The 25,963-nt window shown below is 38.0% G+C and overlaps 1 protein-coding gene across 5 annotated transcripts in view; it reads right to left on the bottom strand.

The window, feature by feature from the left end:
- B3GALT1 (beta-1,3-galactosyltransferase 1) overlaps nt 1–25,963 on the bottom strand; it is a 205,381-nt gene that overhangs the window by 45,982 nt on the left and 133,436 nt on the right. For all 5 annotated transcript variants that reach the window (XR_008450339.1, XM_054069571.1, XM_054069572.1 and 2 more), the window contains exon 4: nt 18,797–18,901. The gene's annotated coding sequence lies outside the window, so the exon portion shown is untranslated. The remainder of the gene's footprint in view (nt 1–18,796; nt 18,902–25,963) is intronic.

Below are 25,963 nucleotides of genomic sequence, written 5' to 3'. Positions count from 1 at the left end.
TTACACTACAAAAATGCCAAACTAACTTAACAAATATTTTGTATTCATTAAGACTAAGGATACATGGGTGTATATTGATTCTGAGTGTACACAAAGATGATATTATTACGTAGTCACCATACAATATTACCTATTCATCCTTTTCTTCAGAAAGGAATGTTGTGTGTAGCTATCACAAATGTAATCGCTTGTATTTCACTGAAAATGCTACAATCTGTAATAACTGGGGTTTTTTTCTGAATATTTCATTAAGAAATTCTGGTTTATTTATGTATTAACATACTTTTCTTAGAATGCTTTGGCTTTGGTTTAAAATTGTTCATACAATATATTCTGGTTTCCACATTCAAAAATGGATCTTTTTGATAGAAAATGAGCTTTTTTAATTGATTTTAATATTCAGTCCTCAGCATGAAAAGAGGAATAAAATTTGGAATAACTTGAATTCTAAATTTTTGTTAGCAGAAATATGCTAGGTTGAATTTTATCTAGGACAATATTTTACATTTCACAGAAAAAACCAACAGTTTCCTACGCAGCTCTACAGAAGTTGTACTTGACACTGAGCTGCTCCCAGCTATACACAACTATTAGTGAAGGAGAATTCTGGCAAATTGAAGCCTGACTTTTGGACAGCCTAGTTTTGTGGTAACTGGTATGAAAAACTTAGTTGCACAATACCAGGATGGTTATTGTCTTCGTTTGGGTGCATGAATCATAGAATCATTAAGGTTAGAAAAGACCACTAAGATCATCAGGTTGAACCATCACCCTCAAACCACCATGCCTAATAAACCATGCCCTGAAGTGCCACATCTACATGTTTTTCAAACACCTCCAGGGATGGTGACTCTACCACTTCTGTGGGCAGCCTGTTCCAATGCTTCACCAGGCATCTAAAAATTAGATCCTAGGTTTTGCTTTTTATTATCACTGGTTCTCTTCTAAAATTTGAGTTTAATGATCTAATGACTTCTCTATTTGCTCTAAGACTGGGATGTCACAGGGGACAATTTTTGCTGGTTCAGTGATCCCAACACATGCCCTTTACCGTTTCTTTTTCTACAACTTGAAGCAAACTGAAAGACACATTTTCTTTAGTTAAAGCCTTAGCACTGCTTATGTTTAGGCAGTGCTGTTTGTTAGAGAAATACCTGGTTGTCAAATTTTACTTTGTGCATAGTTCATGCAAGTTTGACTGACATGAGCTGTCTTTTCTTTTTGTCCTACTACATATATATGGCTATGCCACATGGCAGAATTTCCCATTTCCTTTTAAACAATATAGTGATTGTTCTGAATTATTGTCAAAGGTGTGGTTGTGAAATTTGAGGAGCTCTAAAATGAGAAGCTTTCTGTGGGAAGTAAAAATCTATTTCCATATCTTTTACTAGAGTCTTTCTGTTTTTCATGAGATTAGATGATTATTAGCTTTTTAATGCTATGGTTACAAATTGGTTCATATTTACTTGAACTGTCAGGGGACAATTAAGCTGGAACTAACCTAATATCTCTCAGAACTTTCTACTTATTGGACATTTTCCTGAGGTACTCTTAATCTTCAGCAAAATTGGACAGTTGGGTTATATTATGGATGATGTCCAGAAAACTCCATGTATATTAGTTTTAGCATAAATCTTTATATAATCATCCAAGGTGTCTCTTATGTTGGCATGCGTAACTCTTCATGGTACACTGTTCAGACCAGTTGGAAAATCCTCATAGATGGAAACGCACAATTCTAATGAAACCATTCTTTTTCTCCATATGTTGTTAGAAACATCCTGACATTTTATTCTGTGAAAACTAAAGTTTGTATGTACCTATCGGCAAGGATCTGAAAAATGTTTAGCCATACATTGAGAGCAGGAGAGCATACATGAGTTGTCTTTGGTTGTTTTTTCTTTTCTTTTTTTTTTTTAAATTCCAGGTAAATAAACAAGTGTATTTGTAATGGTAGCAAAAATAGCACTCTAGTATCTTAAGAGCTATGCCATAAACAATATTTGCTTGGATTTAATTAAGTAAATGACTTTAATTAAAAACCAAGTAGAATCATAAAGGGTAAATAAACATCAGACAGTGGACTGTAAAATGCCACAGAATTCCAGAAAGAACATGGCTGAAACTGAAACAACTGAAGTCAGCAGGAATCTTGTACAACCTAGTGCATCTCAGCAATAGGAGGAAAAAGGAGGAGGCTGAGGCACTTCTCCCTGTGTATACACTCACTGCATATGCTGTTGCAGAAATCAGAATTTAAAAGAATCATCTGTTCTGTTGCTTGAGGCTTCTCACCGCTCCCTTGAAAAAGCAGCCACATGCATCCTGGTTGCTCAGCTACTACAGGTATGAAACCCACACAGGAAGAAGAGAAAGTGTGACAATATTTTCATATTTCTTCTTGTACCTCAGAGTGTCCTAATATGCATTTTTATAGAGTGTGTTTTGGCTATGCAGTGTTAACAGTTGTCCATAGTCTTTTACTCCTCCTTGCTTTCTCATTTATGCGTTATAAATCAGATATGCCACTCATCGTACTTGAGAGTCTCAATTTATAGTTGAGCCAGTGTTTCCCAGCTATAGCTAGTCACTGTTCTCAGCTACAGTGTGTGTGAGGCCAAATTTTACTTTTCATGAACTACTTAAGGAAATTAGAACAGACCATTACTTTGTATTATGATCCATCCTGTTGCATGGGCATAGTCTTGACTAGCTACCATGCAACCTCAATGTGCCTTTGCCACGCTTGCTAAGTCAACGAAAAAGAGTCTTTTTCAAACACCTTCTGCCTTCTTTGACAGTGAAGCAAATGTCCTTGTGGTGCATTGGAGCAGATTTTTTTGTGCAATGAAATTTCTGATCTGTGTGCATTTAGACAGCCTTTATGACTTATAAGACCAGAAAATGCTATAAAATAAAAGCACATTGAGTAGCCTAAATATCCGGTCACTTGCATGTGGGTGCCTCTTATCTTATTGTTTATTTCTTTTGAACACTATGATGCTCCCTACATTTACACAGAACCTTGACATTCTGTGTGGTTTGCATTTTAGTAGCATAGATGTATACTGGCTGATGCTTAGCACCTTGATCGACATGATCCTGACATGCAATAGGTGAAGTTTTCATCCTTGGAGACATCTCTCTGATTTGCGTGAGCTATTTATGCACGAATATGTAGCCAGTGGTACAATAATTGAGCTATGTGATGACAATGTAATACAAAGCTCCAGGTGGCCTCTTTAGATAAACAGAGCTATTAGTACCTTGATTGCACATATGGAATGAAAATAAAGACTTCTTCTGTAATAACGTGTACAAAGACTTTCATGAATATTTTGTTATTTTAAATTGCATACATGTGCAGTAAAATGAAAACCTGGTATTGATGTAGTTCTGAAGTAAATGAAAAGATAATTTTTATCACCAGAATTATTAGCTACTGTGTGTTTAAGTAACTTGCAGATTACATTGCTCTGCATCATAGAATCATAAGTGGTTTATGTTCTTTTTGATTTACAAAGAATTTTCCCTCATAACTGCTTAGTCTATTTGTAAAATATAAATATATCTAAATATAAAAATTGTAACTTTTCCAATGAGCATGACCAAGTATACGTTAGAAGCTTCTTGCCCTGAAGTAGGGCTCATAAATTATGGTTAACCATAGTATTATCAAGCTATTTTTAATAAATACTTCTATTCTGAATCACTTTTTCATTAGTGAGTTGTGAAATACTACCCCCACTTTTAGGGTCAAGGAACCTGTGCAGAACTTCAGGTTCCAAATAACCTTTCTGAAAAATTAATAATCTGTGCAAAACATGGATATTAGCTTTATAGAGGCATGAAGTGGCATTGCGAGTTAAAATTACTAGAAAACACTGAACAAAATAAAATATACTAATGATGTAATTGGGCAGACCTTGGTAAATCCTTGTTTTTGTGGTTTGTAGTTTTTTTTTATTCTCTAGTTCCACTCACTTCCTCTCGCACGGCTACTGCTTTTTCTGTATGAAAGCTCATACTGGGCATTGTTTACATCAGGAAAGCCAAGTGGAAATTAATTACACCAGATCACAGAGAGGCAAAAATGTCCTTCCTAAGAGAAATATGACACCTTATATATGTGTAGTATACACTTTCTTACAGTGACTGGCTGTTATTGGGAAAGAAAGATGAGAGATGTGTAATGCTTTCCATTTCTAATCTCCCTCCTCGCAAAGGTCAGTGTCTCTGCTGTACCCTCAGCATGTTCAGTCACTGTAGTGGGAAACGTTTCCCTTCCTTGACTGTCATGCCCTGATTCCGTTTTAATTCTACAGTTGTAGTCTGTCAGTTTAAAGCTAATATGTCAGATTCTGTATCCTTCAGAACTACTCAAAATCAGGATATGAGCTTAAACCATTTCCATATTTTGGCAAGAAAGGCTCATATGGTCCAACATAACGGCTCCGTAGCTTCAGTGCTTTAAATAGCAATTGAAACAACATGATAAATCTCACAGCAAATCGGGAATAGGCAGGGTTTGTGTTTTGAATGTTACTTAAGTTTAATTAATTGTTAATTAAATGTACCTTGAAATTGAGGGTGTAATTGGTGAATGGTAGTACTCATCCTTGGCCACTCTACATATCAACTTGCTGCCTGGACACGAGTTTAAAGCAGGATTCTGCTTGGGCTGTTTAGTGAGTTTGTCTTTGTTCTGCCCTTTGGTTATTTCATCCAGAGATGCTATATATAGGTTGTGCATTCAGAACTTCACCAGATGCACTGAGCAGAAAAACAGAATTGCTAAACACTTTTTTTTTTTTTTTTTTTTTTTTACAAGACACTTTTCATTTTCTACTGTTTGATGATATTCTGGGGGAATATTCTTTGGTGGTATTTCACAAAAATTGTGGTGTAATTGGGCAGGTATTAATCCTAACTCAGTTTATTTTTCAGTTTCAGGATCACTGTCTTGCACTGTCCAAAATCCTTATTTTTCAGACTTCAGCTTTGAACCTACATAGTAGGAGACATTCAGGGCAGTGTGATCGAGGTTCATTCCATCCATATCTTTCACTACAATTAATAAGCAGTGGTCTCGCCCCTTTACAGTGCATAGAACATTACAGAATAACCCAGAAAATCATAGAATCATAGAATCCCTAGGATGGAAAAGACTTTTGAGATCATCATATCCAACCATAACTGTCTACTACTAAATCATATCCCTAAGCACTTCATTCACCTGTCTTTTAAATACCTTCAGAGATGGTGACTCTACCATCTCCTTTAGCACCCAGTTCCAGAGCCCAATAACGCTTTCAGTGAAGAATTTTTTCCTAATATCCAATCTGAACCTCTCCTGGCACAGCTTGAGGCCATTCCCTCTCATCCTATCACTTGGGCAAAGAGACCAATACCCACCTCTCTACAACCTCCCTTCAGGTAGTTGTAGACAGTGATAAGGTCTCCCCTCAACCTCCTCTTCTCTAGGGTAAGCAACTCCAGGTTCTTCAGCTGCTTCTTGTAAGACTTGTTCTCCAGCACCTTCACCAGCTTTGTTGCCCTTCTCCGGACACGCTCCAGAGCCTCAATGTCTTTCTAGTAGTGAGGACCCCAAAACTGAACACAGCATTCAAGGTGCGGCCTCACTAGTGCCGAATACAAGGGGACAATCACTTCCCTGGTCCTGCTGGCCACGCTGTTGCTGATAGAAGCCAAGATGCCATTGGCCTTCTTGGCCACCTGGGCACACACACTGTCTCATGTTCAGTCGCTGTCAACCAATACACTCAGGTCCTTCTCTGCCAGGCAGCTATTGAGCCACTCTTCCTCTACTCTGTAGCACTGCACAGGATTGTTGTGTCCCAAGTGCAGGACTCTGTACTTGGCTTTGTTGAACCTCATCCCATGAATCCAGTTTCTTCAGATCCCTTTGCAGATACTCCCTACCCTCAAGCAGATCAATGCTTTCCCCCAGTTTGTGGTTATCTGCAAACTTACTAAAGCTACGTTCAATTCCCATTGACAAAGATGTCACCTTGTGACAAGCCCGCCTTGTCTTTCAAGGTGACCAGGTTAGTTTGGCAGGACCTGCTTTTCATAAACCCATGCTGACTCAGCCTGTTCACCCCGTTGTCCTGTGTGTGCTGTGTGATAGCACTCAGGATGACCTGCTCCATGACCTTTCCCGGCACTGAGGTCAGACTGACAGGCCTGTAGTTTCCTGGATCCTCCCTCTGACCCTTCTTGTAAACGGGTGTAACATCTGTCAGCCTCCAGTCAAGCAGAACTTCCCCAGCAAGCCAGGACTGCTGGTAGATGATGGAAAGTGGTTTGGCAAGCACTTCTGCCAGCTCCCTTAATACCCTTGGGTGGATCCACGTGGCCTCACAGGCTTTTGAATGTCTAGCGGATCACGGGAACTTTGTTCTGCTCTCCCTCCCTGTCTTCTGGCTCCTGAGGCTGAGTACCCAGAGAATATCTCATTTTACTATTAAGGACTGAGACAAAGAAGGCATTAAGTACCTCAGGCTTATCCTCACCCATTTTCACTAATGTCTCCCCTGCATCTCGAAAAGGATGGAGATTCTCTTTGGCCCTCCTTTTGTTGTTGATGTATTTGTAGAAAGATTTTTTTTATAATCTTTCACAGAATTGGCCAATCTAAGTTCTAGTTGGGCTTTAGCCCTTCTGATTTTCTCTCTACGTGATCTCACTTCATCCCTCTAGTCCTCCTGAGATGTCTGCCCCTTCTTCCAATGCTCATATACTTTCCTCTTTTTTTCTGAGATCCACCCAAGTGTCTCTGCTCAGCCAAGAAGGTTTTCTCCTCCACCGGCTCATTTTTTTCCGGCACACAGGTAGGCCTGCTCTTCCACCGCCAGGATTTCTTTCCTAAAGAGCATCCAGCCTTCCTGAGCTCCTTTGCCCTTAAGGGCTGTCTCCCATGGAACTTTATCAACCAGCCTTCTGAACAGTCGAAAGTCTAAATTAAACACTTATTTATTTATTTACCTAAGTAAAATATTACATCTGTGATAGCTTAGACCATTTTTGTGGTAGCTTTACGGGAATAAAAATAACCATCTGCAGAGAATTAAAAATACTACATTGCATTCTTATCTATAAAACTGAAAAGGTTGAAGGGTGTGCACTTATTACTGCATCTAAATTATGCCTATGTCTGTCCATATTGAACTGGATTAAATTTCCTCTCTATCTTTTTTCTAGAATTCTTCTGTAAATAGGATTTTTCTCATGTATGTTAGGAAATCGTCGGTTTTCATTTAAAGTCCCTTTGTTTGAATTTTTGAATATGTAATGGTGGTAGTAGAAATGCTCATGCTTTGCTGAAATTTCATAGCAGTAGTCTTAGGCAATTTATTTCATCATAGTACCATGTCCAAGATAAAGAAAATTAGTTACGTGTCCAACTTTTGCTTCAATTACTTTTCTTTAAAGATTTTTATCAGCTATTTCTGATGTATATTCTTCTATATGAAAACAGTTAATAGTTCGACATATCTCAGCCTTAAAATATTCCACAGCATAAGATGGGAAGACAAGACACCAGGAAGGAATGTCAGTTAGTTTAAACTGAGCTGATGCATGGCTGATTTTAATTTTTGACCAGATTCTTTCTTTTGTGTCTCTTCACTCTGGACAAAATCACTTTTGTGTGGAAATTGTTTTACAGCTTGCATGGAATGAGCTTGTGGGTTTGATTTGTTTCCTAGCACAGTAACTGTCTAGCACAGTCTAGCATAGTGACTGTGGAAACCAACTTTATGTCATGTTTTGTATGGTCCTTTTGTGAAGATCAAAGAGATGAGAAAGGCAAATCCCCAGGCAACTAAACCTGTGGAGTTTTTCAGACTGCCTGTGAGAGATGAAGTGGGTAAGTTTGACCCTCATGATGTAATGTTTGTCCTGTGAGCACACAGAAAACTCATCCACAGATGTTTGTTTGGACACTTTCCCAGAAACTGTTTTCATATATGAAAACCCCCAAAATTTTGAATGTATTTTGTAGCTTAGCAACCAGAAGGTGTGGAGACATTGTCAGAAAAATGCTGATCCTGCAGTTCATTAACCTGTATGTCCTCTTTTATGCAGAGGACGTAGTTTTTGCTGCGTAGTATCTTTTATAGAGATAACAGGGTGCCTATTTTTACAACGTGGTAAGCTAAAATGGAAAATTCAGCAGGACAGGAACATTCTATGTTAGTAGACAAAACAATAAAATCTGCCTTGGAATTATACTGCTGGAAAGCAGTAATTCTAATAAAGGCATGAAAGTAATGTTGAGTAGTTGAATGAATAGAGAGGAATAATTACTGGTTGACATGTTACTAGGATATTTTTTTTTTATTTCATCTCCTTCCTTCAGTTCAGCCTAAAGGTGGAACATTTTGAAAGCCACATAAAAGTGGTGTATACACTAATCCTATTATTCATTAATGCTATTAATGAGTTCACCTCCTGTATAAAGCCTCGAAAATGTACCCTCTGGGTCCCAAGCTTCCCTTTTTTTTGTGAGTTGATTGTCAAGATAATCCACATATATGCAAGAATATTCTAACATATTAATTATATATCTCTTAATAGTTCTGAATTTTGCTCTGCATTTATCATTAGTAAGCATTGTTTTGATATCTAGGGGCATTCTAGCAAAACAGTGAAAGTGAGTAATATGTTATGCTGATGCTTTTAACGGTTTTCAGTTCTATATTGGCAAGATATCTTGGAAAAAGTTATATTTTAAACCCCAAAATCATAAATTCACTCATCTGTTATTTCAAAAACAAATAGACTAATTAACATATTATAATACTAAAAGTAAATAGATCTTAACTGAAATAGAAGTGCAGCAAATAACTAACTTAGCTCATGATGTCCTGGCTGCTGTTTTTCCCTAGGATGAGCAAACACTAATCTGAAAGACAAGATACGATATGTCTTGGTTTAAAGATCCAAAGTTGTCTTGTAAGCAGGTAGATTTTCAGAAATCTCATTGGTGTTCCTATCAAACTAAAGTTTTACAAAGGCAGGATTTTCTTTCTACTTAACACAAAAACCTGCTGGAATTCCTTATGAACAAAACTGAAGAGCTATCAGTTTTATTGTCTTATACCTCAGCAGTCAGATTAGGTTCTAGTTGGGCTTTGTCTCTTCTGATTTTCTCCTTGCATAACCTCATGACATCTATGCAGTCCTTCTGAGTTGCCTGCCCCTTCTTCCAAAGGTTATAAACTCGTTCTTTTCCTAAATTCCAGCCAAAGCTCACTGCTCAGCCAGGCTAGTCTTCTTTCCTGCTGGCTTGTCTTTAGGCACATGGGGACAGCCTACTCCTTGAAAAATGTCCAGCCTTCCTGGACTCCTTTGCCCTTCAGGGCTGCCTTCCAGGGAACTCTGTCAACGAGTCTCCTAGACATGACAAAGCCCAAATTAATTATCATCCATTTTTAATTATGCTGAAGGAAAGAGTTTTGCTTTAAATATTTGTGTCATATACTTTTTGTTTCTGTAAACAGACTTTTTTTCCTATACAGAATTTAGTAAATTCAAATTCATCTGCATTACCATGCTGGAATCGTATTCAAGGTGGAAATGGAAATTTAGACTGCCTAAATATTTTTCTTCCCAAGATTTCCTTTACGCCTTGCCACCCTTGGGTACTAAAATCTGGCTTGTTTTATATTGCTTAAAGCTGAAGTTGACTTAACTTTTTTTATCAAGAGCGCTATAAGATCTTCTTTGTGCAAACCCATCAAATTCCTTGGGCTCTGGATATACAAATGTGTTCAATGCTTAGTCCTGGCCTTTAGTTCAGACTAGTGTTAGAAAGAGGGTTAGAAGTTATATACCAAAAAAGACTTCTTATGGTTTGTTTTGTGTGCTCTTTGACAACTATATTTGTATGCTTTAGCTTTCTATTTCTGAAACAAAGACCAGCGTAACCAATGCTCTTCAATAGACTTATCCAGACTGAGAAGGAAGAAAACCAGATGTTTTTTAAGGTGGAAGCAAAGTTCTCACTGATTGGAAAGGGGGAAATATAAACCCTATTATTAAAAGGTAAAACAGAAAGACCTGGGGAACTATAGGCCAGTCAGTCTCACCTCTGTTTCCAGCAAGACCGTGGAGCAGATCCTCCTGGATGCCACTAAGGCACATGAAAAAAAAGCAGGTGAGACTTTTCTAAGGGTAAATCGTGCCTTCTGCAGTAGGGCTACAGCCTCGTCAGACAAGCAAAACATAACTGACATCATCTACCTGTACTTGTGCAAAACATTTCACACTGTCCTGTACAACCTCCTTGTTTCTAAATTTGAGAGATATGGATTTGATGAATGAAGTGTTCTGTGGATCAGGAATTGGATGAATGGTTTCACTTAAAAGGTTGCGGACAACCGCTCAATGTCCAAACGAAGGGCAGTGATAAGTTGTGTTCCTCAGGGGTTGATATTGGGACTAGCGCTGTTTAGCAACTTTGTCAGCGACATGGATAGTTGGATTGAGGGCAACCTCAGCAAGTTTGTTGATGACTCCAAATTGTGTGGCATGGTTAACATGCTGCAGGGATTGGATGCCAACCAGAGGGATCTTGACAGGCTTGAGAAGTGGGCCTGGTCCTGCACCTAGGCTAGGGCAATCCCAACCACAAATACCATCTGGGAAGAGAATAGATTTGAGAGCAGCCCCAAGGAGAGTGATTTCACAGTGTTGGTTGATGACCCAGCAATGTGCACTTGCAGCCTAGAAAGCCAAGTGTGTCCTGAGCTGCATCAAAAGAAGTGTGACCAGCAGGTCAATGGAAGTGATTCTCCCTCTCTACTCAACTCTCATGAGATTCCACCTGGAATATTGTGTACAACTCTGGAGCCCTCAACAGATGGACACGGACTTGTCAGAGTGAGTCCAGAAGAGGGCCACAAAGATGGCCAGAAGGATGGAGCACCTCTCCTATGAAGACAGGCTGAGAAGGTTGAGGTTGTTCAGGCTGGACAAGAGAAGGCTCCAGGAAGACATTATAGCAGCCTTTCTGTACCTCAAGGCGGCCTACAAGAAAGCTGAGAGAGACTACTTACAAAGGCATGTAGGAATAGGAGAAGGGGTAATAACTTCAAACTGAAACTGGGTAGATTTAGACTAGATATAAGGAAGAAATTCTTAACCTTAAGGCTGGTAAAGCACTGGAACAGATTGCCCAGAGAATTCATGGAAGTGTTCAAGGCTAGGCTCAACGGGAATTGAAGCAACCTGGTCTAGTGGAAGGTGTCTTTGCCCAAGGCAGGGGTGTTTGGAACTAGATAGTCTTTAAGGTCCCTTCCAACACAAACCATTCTATGATTCTATGAATTCAGGATGCTGTGTGTAAGTCTATAGCCTCTGCACTCGATGCTTAAATATGATCAAGGTTAAGATTCCAAAACAATATTTTCTCTTTCTGAGTAACTAGTATAATGCTATGCTAACCCTATCCTGCAGCCCCCTGGGTCACTTGTCTGGGTACAAGTTAAAAATAGTTCTTAGAGAAGTCTCTGATGAAGAAAGTAGAGTTTTCAAGTGAAGATTTAAAGCCTACTACTTTTTGAAGTACTTGGTGGAAAAATATGAGTTATGCTCCTATGACTACAAATTCTCAGTTAAAATAATGATTATTCCATAGCAGAAAATTTTAGAATTTACTACTAATTATGAAGTTAGATAATAACAAGGTGACTAAAGGTTTACGAGATTTGGAAAGATATATGGATGTATTAAAAAGAAGCTCAGAGCATCATGTTAAGGCAAATGGTGAGGAAGTGAGACTATCCATGTGTGCATTAATAGCAGAGAAAACACAGTAGTGAGAGAAACATCACTGGTATGTTGAATCCCCAGCATTTAAAAGTGTTCACACTTGTTTTGATGTTTACTAATGTTCAAACAGTTACCGTGTGATGAGGGCAAGTAGCATTTTGCCTGTACAGAAATGCTTCATAATATCATTGCTACCCAAATTAAAATCATAAGAATCCCCTAGTGCTTTCAATGCAAAAGAACAACTAAGAGCCTGCTGAAGCAGAGAGGGTGTTTTTGTGTCTCTCTGATGACAAGCCCTCTGGGTTTAGGTAAGATGAGGCTGAAAGAATGGTCATGTGATCGGTAATAATATTTGGGTAGCAATGTCCACATAGCGCTTTAAAATCAGCTATGACAACTAACTAAAAAAAGTTTTATCCAGGCTGTGAGCTCTTTATAGATAGCACAAAGATTCAGTTCCCAGATTACTTTTGAAGGAGGAGTAAATGTTATATTTGGTTGATAAATGGGATTAGTGTTCTTTGAGAGTCAGTGGTATCAGGTAAAAATCTACCCCTTTTTTTCTGTGATATAATTTAAAAATGTAACTTTCCTTTATCTTTTTTCCCCTTAATATTGTATACTGACATTGTGCCAGATGTGTTGTCTGGTTGTCTTGCTTGCTTTACTTCTGAAGAAGTGACATTTATATAGTATTTTACATGGGAGAAATTGTTTTTTACTACCGTATGTTATTCTTCAAAGATTTAAATTCCTTTTGTGAAATGTTTTTTACTCCTGGAGGAAAAATAAATTGACAGAAGTATAAAACATTTGCTACTTCTTTCCCAACCTCTTTTTGCTTCAGTATTTTAATAATTCATAAAATGAGTCTGCTCTGCAAATTATGTCATTATAGAAGACAGTCAGGCCATCTACAAAGATGCATTCCAGAGGTCTTACAGTGGCTTAATGAAAATTCCAATATTAGACATGGCTGTTAACTTTTCTGTTTAAATTTTGCAATCAATAATGCACCTCTTCCCGAGCTTAACTCTCAGTGTATTAGCAAAATCTAAGATTACATCTCTAATGCACTTCTAACAGGAAAATGTTTTTCAGCCTCTTATTCTTTAATACGGCAGGGTATAATAAGTTCGGGAACAGAATATATCATTTTTGCACATATTTCTTTTAGACAGAAAATTAGTATGACCTTATGAAAATAAATTTAGAAAATCAAAAAACATTTTGCAAACCCCTTTATTTCACATAGATGTATGTTTTCAGAGAGAAGACTAGTGCATCCCCCCACCACTTCATATGGAAGTCAGTGGGAGTTCTGACCTACTTAGGCTTATGCAATTTTAACCATTGTATTTCTGTGTCAAACTTTGCAATGTAATTTATTTTTCATTTGGGTTTGGTCTGCATATGAAATATTATTTGAGAGGATTTTTATTGCATATGTAAATCTAAACCCGTCTTTTCCTATATATCAGTGCAGTGGATTAGCTTATGTCTCTTAGGATGGGATTTAAAGGAAGAGTCATCTGCGTCTGTGAATGTCTTTTGTTTTGTTAGGGACAGATAAAATGAGCACAACTAATAATCCTGGCTACAGAACTGCATTTCAATAAACTTGTTAGACAAAACTAATTACATAATATGATCAGTAGGAATGAAATAAAGCAGAAGTGTAAATGAAATACTAATAAAATTACACAAATGATGCAATGCAGACCTCTTCCATTCATGGTACTTTTTCTTTACACAAAGTTACCAGAGTTGAACACAAAGATTTTGCGGCGTTGTAAAAGCCTGACATTTGCATTCTTTTTGTTCTAGTTCTTAGTAAATGCAGTCAGTTTACTGCTAATAACTGAGGAAAAAAGAGATACAAGGAGGGAAATAAAAATAAAGGGATACATTGCTATTTTGCTATCGATTAAAATAACTGGGCATTTTGTGTCAGTTGTGTCTGAAGCCTGATGTAAGGTTATTTATCCATTTCCAGGAAATTAGGGTATCATTGTGAGTAACAGTTAATTGGGCAGACAAATGCCATAAGTCCAAACATCCCACCTTCCACCTTATTTCCCTCAGCTTTGTTGCAGAGCACAATGTAATAAGGTATGGGACATCCCTCTGGATATCCCTTCTTATGCATCCCAAGCTTGCTTGGTGGTGGGGCAGCATGAGAAACAGAGAAGGCCTTGATGCTGTGCGAGCACTGTTCAGCAATAGCTCAAACGTTGTACCAACTCTGTTCCAGTCACAAGTCCAAAACATAGCATCATATAAGCTGCCATGAAGAAAACTAGCTATATCCCACAGAGTCTAAAAGGAAGGGACAAAGTGAACAGGCAAAGGATTAATGCAAAAATAGAAAATACGTGGCTGCAATAGCCTGACCGGAAGACATAAAAGTTCCTGTATGACCTACCAAGAGGCTGTGATTTACTCATAAATGCTTTGGCACAATAAAGCAAGTACTAGACTGGCCACTAGCAAGTGTGTTTTGGTGTACTTCCAGTGGTTATCATGGACAAATATGCAACATTAACATCATTGAGGACTGGACCTATATATGACTCACTTTCACACATTTCTTCTGCAGATCTCCTGCAGCACATAACAAAACCACACTCAGTGTTCCTTTTTGTATGTGTCTATGTATGTATGTCAGTCTCTGAAGTTGTATAAATAAAAGAAGGAAATGCTATTTCTTTCTATGAGATACGACACTTGAGTAAAATGAAATTTCATTGAGCTCTATGGCTCAATGTAGAAATCACCATTATGGTGAGCTGAACATGAGTGCAGTTTGTTCTTAACTACCTATCAAGCTGAAGAGCAATTTCATGCCAAGCCTGGGTCTTCTACAAAGGGCTAAACCCAGCACATGCATACATAATTAACTGTAATTTTAGTGTAGCTCCTCAGGTTGCCATCATTAAAACTCTATCAGGTTTATTCTTTAATACATTGATTACATAGATTATTTAGTAGCAGAGAGAACCAGGCAGAGGTGAGAACTTTTGCCATGCTGATGGCATCAGGATTGCTATTCATAACTTTATTTGAGAATGTTAAAAATGTTATAATGCTGGACTTGATGATGCAGAAGGTGGAAAGGGAGAAAAGAGGTATATCTCTCTGATGATTGGTAAATCCTATTTAATCCTTCCAATATATTTCCCTCTCTTTCAAAAGGTTATATGAACATGTTGTCAACATTTTCCTTTTCTTTTTTTTCTTTAAATTAATGCAAACAGTTTTATTTTGTTCTATCTGCTGCTCTGAGGATTCTTTTTTCTTTGCCAGGTTCCTCCAGTACCCACAATTTGCTCTAATCTTACCTTCAAGATCCCATTCAATCTCAGTTTATACAGGGAATTTTGCTTTCAGTTATGCAAGGTAAGGTTGTTCCAGTGCATTTCCTTCTTGCCACCTTCCCCTCCAAACTTTGTATGTTTTTGAAGCCAGTCTTCTGGAGGGACATGAAATGCCGCAGGCAATCATAATTTTGTGTTAATCAAGTTATTTGTCAGTGAATTAAAATTCAGAAGTGAAGTTTTCAGTTAGTTAAGTATGAAAAATTACTGGAAAGTGCAACAGGCCTTGTTATTTTTATATGAAGTTCCATTTATTTGACACTGCACTTTCAGTATTAAGCAGATTTTCTGCATTAACAATAAAATATAAAAAAACCCCCTGAGAATAAATGAAAAGATATTTCTGATCAGTTAACCATGGAAAGCTGAAATACTGCAGTTTAGCATTTGTCTACAAACCAAAAGTCATTGACTAAATTTTCAAGTTATGGTCTTATAGTCTCAAGTAGCTGGAAATGGAATAATTACCACTGTAACTATTTAAATACATTTCCTGTGATGTGATTGCTTTTGCTTTAAATGATTATGCTCATTCCTCATTTAGAATGCCCAATGCATCTACTCACACTTATGCAGTTCATTTTGTCCTCACTTTAGGATAGATTAAAATGTTGTTGTACTCTGAAAAAGGAAGTTAGAACTAAGAATATGTAATTTATTTGAAACACAAGTAAATGCTATTTAAGTTAACATCCAGCTGGTTTGGAATAGGACTCTGAAGGCACAGACTAGGACTGATCTGGGCTACAAGTGCTGCCTCCTGCTGCCATTGAGCATTCCCTATAGTTTTGCAAATATTTTGTGTAGTGGCATATAGCAAACAGAGTGTGTGTGCACTGGGTTGTGTATTCCACCCGAGACTGTGCTTTGTCGTACACTGAAATGTATCCAGTTTGCTTTGGATTATTTTCGTCACAGAAAATGGATATGTCATGACTGAAGGGATACGGAATAGTCCCTTTTAAGGTAAAGGGTGAGGAAAGAAATAACACATAATGGCTGCTACTGGCTGGCAAAATGTTGTATGTAAATCAATGCAGTTTTGACTTTTTGTGTGGACAGATGGTAGGTTAAGACAAACCTAAAGATATTTCCTCCCATGGTGACTTTGTAGCACAGCATAGCAGACTGTCAGTTTGCACACTGTTCTAATGGGACAGTTTCTTTTGACTGCTGTGGCTGGGTTGTTGCGTGGCGCTAAAACTATGTGAGTTGTAGCTCAGTGCTGTATCCTGGTGAATCAATGTGTTCAAGTATCTGCAATCACACTGATCGGATTCCTGAGTAACTCTGCCTGTGAAGGATAATCATTTCTGGCATCTTAATCTCCCTTCTGTTAGTGCAGATGTCTAAAAATAAAAGCCATGGTTGTATTAATTTTGTGAAGGCCAGCATGCAACTTTTAACTTGGCTGAACTCTGCAGCTCCACTCAGCTACCTCCTTCCCTCAGCTCCTGAGGAAGGTAACTTTCCCACTTGGTTCCTTTTCAGACCCTCTAATTCTGCTCTCCAGCTCTGAGTGACGGAAGTGCCTTCTATTTTGCCTTTTGTCAGTGTCCTTTTGCCAATATATGAACAGGTTGATATGCGCTTCTGCAGTGAGTCTCGGAAACATTACTGTCCAAAACCAGCAGCTGAGGTGCTCTTTGCAACTTTGAAGCCCTGACATCCACCTTGACAGAGCTGACTCAGCATATTAATTTGAAATTTCAATCACACTGCTGACCGCTGTATTGTGTCAGCTTTTGGGTTTGGAATTTAGCCCTCGATGATACTTCTTTCTGAAATTGTATTTATAACCAAAGCAGGAGAATAAAGTTATTTTAAAAGAAAACTTGGATCAAATTCCTGAGGAGGGCCACATTATGTTACTAAGCACTCCTCAATCCTCTGCTTTTTGATTATGAGTAAGGAAGCAATATGAACTACAGCCGACTTGCTGATCTCTGTCTTCACTTAAAAGTCAGAGCTCAGGCATTCATTTAGAGGACTGAATAACTTTTTTTTTCACTAGAACTTGTACAGTTCTTCTGGCATTCACAGTTAATATTGATACTCTGTAGGCCAGAAAATACTACTAGAGAAAGAATGTGCCACGGCTGACTCTTCTTTGAGTGGACTTAGTGGAAGTTTAACCATTGCTTGTAAAAGGATAAAGACCAGACCAAAAAAGATTTATAATTCAAATATGTTAAACGGTTGTGTATGATACTGATTTACTCGCGCTGTTTTGAGTATATTTAAAAAAGACAATCTCTCTTATTTTCTAGGGCATTGTCTTGTTTTTAGTCTCTCTATAATTAGTTTCTATTTATAGAGTACATCAAGAGAAGTAGCTCACAGATGTCAAAAAGATGCATATTTTCCCACATGTGTGTTTTCTTACTTTAACTTCATGCAAATACTTTACTATTAATGCTTTTAAAAAGACCATGGGAGGTTTATAGTCTTTATTACTTTTTCTGTAAGATTAATCCCAGCCATTCGGGTTTTTTGGTTTCATTTGTAAGTACTTCAAACTCTGCCATAGAAAGGAGAAATGGGCTACAAGTTTTTAAATGTACACATAAAGATTAAAAGAATTGCAATCTTTATTGTTTTTAGTCCCCTATATCACTATAATGGATGTATAACACAGAAGTTCTATTTTACAAAGTGCTATTACCATCACTTCTTTCCATTTTTCATCTTGGAAAAACAATTACTTTCCAAATTAAGTTTTCACTACATATTTTTATATTCCCTTATATTGTAAACATTCCTTCTATGTCTCATGAGGTTAGGTAATATAGTGCTTTTGACTCAATAAAATTCTTACAGGCAGTTATGCTACTGAAATTTTGGTAAAGTAACACATGGGATTAAAAAAAAAAAGCGTGACCCTAGTCACAAAGTTGTGTGTTTAAATGCATGTTCCTGTGAACGGTATTTTGTGTGCCAGTACTCTTATATATTCTATTCTGTATAAATTAATTACCAGTCAGAAGTGCCCTGTAGCTGCAAATAAAATGTAACTATTCCCTTTTAATATGATGCTGATAGTGAAGTGGTAAATGCATAAAACAAAATATTTAAGGCATGTAGGTATTCTAGATACTGTGTTAGTAGAGTAAAGAAAGGCACCATAACTACTGAGAAACTTAAACTGTGAGCTCTTCTATAGAGCAACAGCAACCCCCCCCTTCTTGACCTTCAAATGACCTCGCTTACCACACTGCCTTAAAGAACAGATAATAATGAAAGTATTCTTTGTTTATACTGTCCCACAGAACAAATGTTTTTAGTAGTGGCTTTTGTATTTGTGCTATGCAAAATTTCTCAGAAAATTAATTCCAGCGTTTACAGTGTATCATTTAACTTGGACTGCAATGAAGGGAGGGGTTTCTGAGGGTTTCTTTTCCTTTTAAACACTTATATTTAGTGTAAAGAGTCAAATCAAAATCTTTAATCAGTAACAGGCCAAAGAAGTGTTGCAGAATGAAAGGTCAGTCAACACAGTTTAATAAAAGATACACTATCCAAAGAAATCATATAATACTGTGTATTCACATTGTTGTATTAGCTATAAAAATCTGATCCAGTTTATAATATCATGTAATTATGTAGGTACTTACCATTTTAAAAGCAGCATCAACTAGAATCGGTGGACAGTCCCCACGGTGCAATCAATAATTGATTAAAATGATGAGCCTTTATGGTATTATTTTGAAGTCCACAATCTGAAATTAGAGGAAATTTACTGACAGTTGTATATTTTGTTGAAAGGATTGCTCAGACATATATTAACAACAAAATCGATGTCTGTTACCTTTTACAGAGTACAAGGAGAGCGATTTATTTTGAAAATGTCTTGTAACTAGGTAACTTACACTGTGCTACACGAAAGGGTTTGAATTTCATTTCATGAAGCAGCATTCCAGTGCAATGAATGAAGGAAACAGATGGAGTAAGAGGAAGACAGATGGGTACCAAAAAATTAAAGCCACCGTTTTCAGTACCTGTGTATTAACTGCCATAAATCAATTTATTTTCATTTACTGAGGCAAAAGCGTTACAGGGTCCAAAACCTCCTTATGTTGAAAGCATATATCTATAGTGGTTAGTAAGGGTTCTATACAGGTTACATCTCAGAGTAAAATTTTCTGCACACCTAGTCCAATCATTTCATTCTCTCAGGGAGTTTTAAATGTTTCTCTTATTCACTGAGGGGGTAGATTGACTGTTTGTTCTGCCATATTGGACAGCTGTAAAACTTTCCTTGTAAACCAGAGGTGGGCTACTCAAGTGCTGCACCACAAAGGCTTCGAGCAGCTGGGAAGGAGCTGAAGCTGGAGAGCCCAAAGTAAAGGCTGAGACTGCAGGAGGCCACTCTCTCTTTTGCAGGAGCTTTGAATTGTGAGACACAAATGGTAGAATAGAAAATTAAAACACATTTACTATATATATGTATACACAATTTATCTGCTGCATGGCACAGCTGCTCTGTCACACACAGGAACTTGACTAATTTGAACATACCTGTGGTTAAATAGGAAGTTCTGCTGAGTGCCAAATAATTTCTTAACACCCTTCACCAGTAACTGCCAGCTTGTTACTGATTGTGTTGAATTTTTATATGAACACCTGTCCACTAGAAACTGGATGGTGCTAGTCTAGAGAATTTACATTTATTTTTAGAATATCTTGTGATTAGTGGACTTTCAAAATTGTAGAATACAAATAGAAGTCACTCTTATATTTGATATATTTGAGAGATGAAGAAATATATGTCAGAATATGTAGTTGCTCCCATTCTTGTGGAATTCTTGCAAAGTTTTCTTGCACAGAGCTACTATATTTTGATGCAGCTAAGGTTCTGTAACTGAAATGTCTTGGATTTGGTTTTCTCTCAGATCCTATCCCAGTTCCTTTTAAATTTCCTATGAATAGTTTGATTCAAAATGTCACAATTTCTCAATTTTTAAAAAATAATTTTCTAATTAAAAATACTAATTTAAGGGGTTAGACTCCCTAATTTTGTAATAAGACTTAAATTAAATAGTGTTTTGTCTTCCTATGAAAAAAAGATAGCTTAGAATCAAAGAATCATAGAATACTTAGGGTTGGAAGTGACCTCAAAGATCATCCAGTTGCAACACCTCATCATGGGCAGGGATATCCCACTAGATCAGGCTGCCCAAGACCCATCCAACCTGGCCTTGAACTCTTTCAGGGATGGGGCATCCACAACCTCCCTGGGCAACATGTTCCAGTGTCTCATCACTCTCATGGTGAAGAAATTCTTCCCCATGTCTAGTCTAAATCTGCCCCTCTTTCCAGTTTATACCCGTTCCCCCTTGTTCTTTCACCACAAGCCTTTACGAATAGTCCCTCTCCAGCTTTCCTGTAGCCCCTTCAGGTACTGGAAGGTCACTATAATATTTCCTCGGAGCCTTCTCTTCTCCAGGCTGAACAAGACCAACTCTCTCAGCCTGTTCTTGTAGGGAAGGTGCGCCAGCCCTCAGATCATCTTTGTAGCACTCCTCTGGACCTGTTCCAACAGCTCCATATCCTTCTTATGTTGAGGATTCCAGAACTGGACACAGTATTCTGGATGGGGTCTGACAAGAAAGGAATAGAGGGGCAGAATCCCCTCCCTTGCCCTGCTGGCCATGCTTCTTTTGATGCAGCCCAGGATATGGTTGGCTGTCTGGGCTGCGAGCGCACATTGCCAGCTCACGTTGAGCTACTTATCAACCAGTGCCCCCAAGTCCTTCTCTGCAGGGCAGCTCTCAAGCATGTCATCCCCCATCGTGTACTGAAAAGGGGGATTGCCCCAACCCAGGTGCAGGGCCTTACTCTTGGCCTTGTTGAACCTCATGAAGGTCTCACAGGCCCATTTCTCCAACCTGTCCAGTTCCCTCTGGATGACATCTCGTCCTTTCAGCGTGGCAACTACACCACTCATCTTGGTGTCATCTGCAAACTTGCTGAAGGTATACTCAATTTTGCTGTCAATATCATTAATAAAGCTATTAAACAGCGCTGGTCCCAGTATGGACCCCTGAGGGACCGCACTTGTCACGGATCTCCATCTGGACTTTGAGCCATTGACCACTACTCTTTGAATATGACCATCCAGCCATTTTTTTATCCACCTTACCATCCACCCACCACATCCATCTCTCTCCAAATTAGGGAGAAGGATGTTGTGGGGGACTGTGTCAAAGGCTTTACAGAAGTCTAGATAGATCATGTCCATTGGTTTACCCACATCCACTGCTGCAGTTACCCCATCATAAAAAGCCACCAAGTTGGTCAGACAGGACTTGTCCCTGGTGAAGCCATGCTGGCTGCCGTTAGTCACCTCCTTGTCCTTCATGCGCTTTAGCAGAGCTACTAGGGGGATCTGTTCCACGAGGCACAGAGGTGAGGCTGACAGGTTGGTAGTTCCCAGGGTCATCTTTTCTACCCTTTTTAAAAACGGGCACAATGTTACCCTTCTTCCAGTCACCAGGGGCTTCTCCTGATGGCCATGACTTTTTAAGTACTGTGGAGTGTGGCTTGGCAACCACATCTGCCAGTTCCCTCAGGACTTTAGGGTAAACTTTATCCCTCAATTTATTAAATGTAATTTAGAGCTTGATGTGGAAAACCTGACTTTTTTAACTTTATTAGCTGATTGTAGATTACCTTTCCTATGTTATCTCATACTAGTTGAGCATTGTAGTGCTGACTATCAAGAGCACAGGAGGCTGGGTTACAGTATTCAGCCATTACCACGTTCAGTTCAAAACTCATCACCTTCTCCTCTCACCTTCAAAAAATCTCTCTTGTATTGGGATGTAGCCTACAAATCAGGCAAACGGAACAGAAGGAGTGTGGTGGGATAAATAGGAAGGAAGTTTGGTGGTTTCATAACTGCAGTGGAAGATAAATCATTGTTTGGTTTTCTTCAGTTAGAAAGCATTAGATATTTGAATCTGTTTTTGGAGTGGCTCTATTTATGCAGATGCAAATATACTAGTTTTCTTTTTTTCAGTTGCAGAAATATTAATACAATTATCTTTTTTTTCCCCCACTGGTACTTCTTAAAATATTCCATATCTCTATAGTCATTGAGCTTCTTTCTCTCTCACACCAATCACTCCTTTTCCAGTCTGAGTTTGGAAGAAAATAGAGATGAAATAATATTTCCTGTAAGCAGGAAGGAGGTAGAACTAAATAGCTTTGTTAAGCCATCTATCTGAAAGGTACAGTTTAAAATCTCAACCATGGTCAAAACAGCGAAGAAATTTCAGACTTTTGTAGTTAAAAGGTGGAAAGGAATTATGATTTAATCATTTTGAAAGCACAGAACTTCTCTGGAAATTAAACTTGGACTGGAGTTTACTATTTACCACTACAATTCTTTTGAAAACGAATAAATTGCAACACACAAAATAAGCACTCTGAAATTCTTATTAAAAGTATCGGCCGCTAATAAGTCTGCTCTAAGAGACAACCCTTCAGTACATTGAAACCCGGCAGAGTGTAGTGAGGAACATCTTAATACCAGTACAAAGCAGTATAACTATTTTGATCTGTACAAGTTAGACTCAAAGAAAAGATAGTCCACGGAAAGGCAAAAGGCTACGCTGCTGTCAGCACTTATCATCGGTAAGTCTAAGTGATGTGCAACTTTGTTGATATATTTGATTTGTATCCAGCCCAGAATGAGTTTGCCCTTTCTCAAACTGCTTGATCTCTTTTAATTCCCTAGAGGAATGCTTTTAGAAAAGAGAGCAATCTTGTACAAGACTCTCAATGATCACTAAATTTGGGACTTCTCGCCCTGATGGAGAGAGAATAAGAATGGGCATGCGTTGCAGAGAAGAGAAGCTTTTGTTAAAGATCTCCTTGCAGCCCTTAGCTATTATGAGCTGAAGACTATTACCCAAGTGCTAAGGATAATCTAAGTTGCAGCAAAGAGGAAATCTCTCTGAAGTGGTCAAACCTCAAGTACTCGGTCTTGTTTCTACTCACTACAAAAGACAGTAGGCTAGTATAAATGTTTCCTTTATCATACCTGTGGGTTTGGTTCCACTGTTTTGCTTGGTCCATACGTATTAGCTTATTAGCTATGGGGCATATATGTCAAAAGAAAGGCCACAATCTTCTATGAAAGAACAAATAGTGATAAATGTCCCGTATAGTTGCTGCTTGGGGCACCTGTCAAGGGCTGAGTATCCAGCAAGATTCCCATATAGGAAATTACTTTTGCCAAGGAATTGTTCCTTTCTGTATCATTGTCAGCCAGCCAATCATTTACAGATGTATTGAGCTTCATAATCTAAGCCGCAAGTTGAAACAAGTATATTCTGTTCTCCATGTATATGTTATACGTATGAATTAGTATAACAGATTAGTTCAGTTACTAAGATCAATTAAACAGCAGCTTCCACTCTGTATGTGAAATTAGAATCTTAAATTCAAGCTGTAGGTATTGCTATTACATATAATGCAAAAAATTTCAAATTAGTTACTCCAGTGTAGTTTCACTTCAACAATGTAAATGACTACAATTGACAGAGTGGGTTATGAAGGCAATAGTATAAACTGTATAATCAGTAAAAAAAATATAGCAAGAAGAGTTTGGAGGGCCTGGGAGTTTGGGATTCCCGCCTCAACTTTATGTGCCTCAATCCAGGTGTGACTGACTATGGGGAGGGCACCGTGTTTCAGTTATCCTCCCTGGCAGAACCCAGTTAGCCAGCAGTCAGAACGCCCTAGTGCTTTTACTGATAGAAAATAATTAGAGAACATTAGACAGCATAGTACAGGAAAAATGTTATTCTTTTTTCTGCCACAGATTAACTGAATGGTCTATAAATAACACTTATTTTTACCACAGGTGTGTGTCCTTGCACAAAAGTGTTGCCACTGAACTGTTCTGAATATGCTTAGATTAGTGATCAGTAAGAACTTTGAGTTTGCTTTTGCTATTTGACTGTCAAGTAGTAGATTAAAAAAGAAACTGAAAGCTCAGTGTAACTGGTGGTTGTTAATACCATTTCTACTTGTATCTTTGGCAATTCTCACCTACTATTTGTTACTTATTGCAAAATCTTTAAAATAAAAGGGCCCTGAGAAAGCACCTTTCCTCCTGACACTGATTGTTCTTACTGAAATTGCAACCTTTGCTTTTTGAGGGGGAAGAAGGAAGTATAAAGGCTTGAGGCAGGCTTTAACGTTTTCAAGCCATGCCTAAAGCACTGGGGGTAGCATCCAAAATGATTAGAAACAGGATGGGGCAGTTTGGAAACATTATTTTAGAATATTTAGCTCTAACAGTTGAGTATTAATAATTTAAAGTCATAGAAAAAGGAATCAAAGCACTTCATTTTATGTATATGGTTAGTATAAAACCACCTATAAATGAGATAATTTTAAAAATATCCAATTCTGTATTTCTGATACTTTCTTCTGACTCTTGACAACCATTTTAGCAGTGTAATTGTTGGTTTTCTTTGGACACTTTAAAATCTGAATATTTAAAACTTTCTAAGACAGATACTAATACAAAATATGGAATACAGACATAAATTAGAAGGTCTTGAGCAGATAAGCTTGTTTAAGTAACCTGATTTTATGATAATGAATGTTCTGCTGAATGGCTGTCTTGATATACCCTCCTCCTGAGCAATAGGAGAGGGACGTGTAACTAAGGAACTCACTAGAATACTGAAGATCATGTTCAAGGCACATTTATTCTTGTCAGCCCTCTTTTCCCCCCAGACATTCAGCTCACTAAAGAATTTATCACTGCAGAGGATGATGCTTGGTGTATGACTTGTTTCATGACAGCTATCTTTCACAGGCATCAGTGTTACCTTATTCCCTTGACTCCATCCAAAAGGAAAGGTATAGCATCATGTGTCATTGAATGGCCTTGCATGAGAAAATAGGCACTGCAATGCTTGACTTCTGCTATGCATTTGATCAAGCCAGAATGGTTCAGCAAGCTTTGCTACTGGTATATTTAGGCAAATGGAAAACAGTTACAACCACAATCATACTTGCTGTACTTTAAGCAGAAGACTGATGAACTGTTGATTAAGAACTTGAAACCACTGGCTGTGGTCAAAACTTTCATTTTCTAGAATGAAATGTTTTGACAGTCTTAGTTTCTATAGCTGTTTCTGTAAAACTATAATTGAATCTCAAGTGTTGATTGTTCTGATGGTATTTCCATTTGGAAATGTCAGATATATCAGGAGAAATTTTATTCCTAGAAGATCTTGAATTGCAGCCCTATTATGCAAATTTTATCCTTGCAGAGCTGAATAGAGTTTACTCAATTCTAAACCTTAAACCTTTTCTGAAATGCCTATTAAAATATGGCCTCAGAGTTAGGGGAAAAAAATACCTGAAGCTTTTCTAAGCTAATCTAATAAAGAGCATTGTGTGTGTCTGTCTGCATATGACAATGTAAGGATGATAAATTAGACTATAAATATTCATTTATTTTGTAATAACTGCTATATATTGTAAGTAGGGCGTCTCTATGCTGCCTGAGGTAAAAATGATTCCTTCTTTAGTTAGTAGCAGCAGCAGATTTTTGATCTTTTCATTGAATAGTTCACGCCACCCTTACTGGACTGAAGCTATACTGTGTTTAGATTAAATAATGACCAAGGTCCAAACCTGCAGCCCACAGTTATTCGAGTTGCTTTTTCTCAGTGCTGAAGTCAGCAGACCATCATCACAGACCAAGGGCTCAGAACTGGCTCTTTGTATTTCTTGAGCACTGTAATTCCATG

This window comes from Cuculus canorus, chromosome 6 (genome assembly GCF_017976375.1).
Source record: "Cuculus canorus isolate bCucCan1 chromosome 6, bCucCan1.pri, whole genome shotgun sequence".
Lineage (NCBI taxonomy): Eukaryota > Metazoa > Chordata > Aves > Cuculiformes > Cuculidae > Cuculus > Cuculus canorus.
The sequence above is the reverse complement of the archived record's forward strand: the minus strand, read 5'-3'. Positions and strand labels throughout refer to the sequence as shown.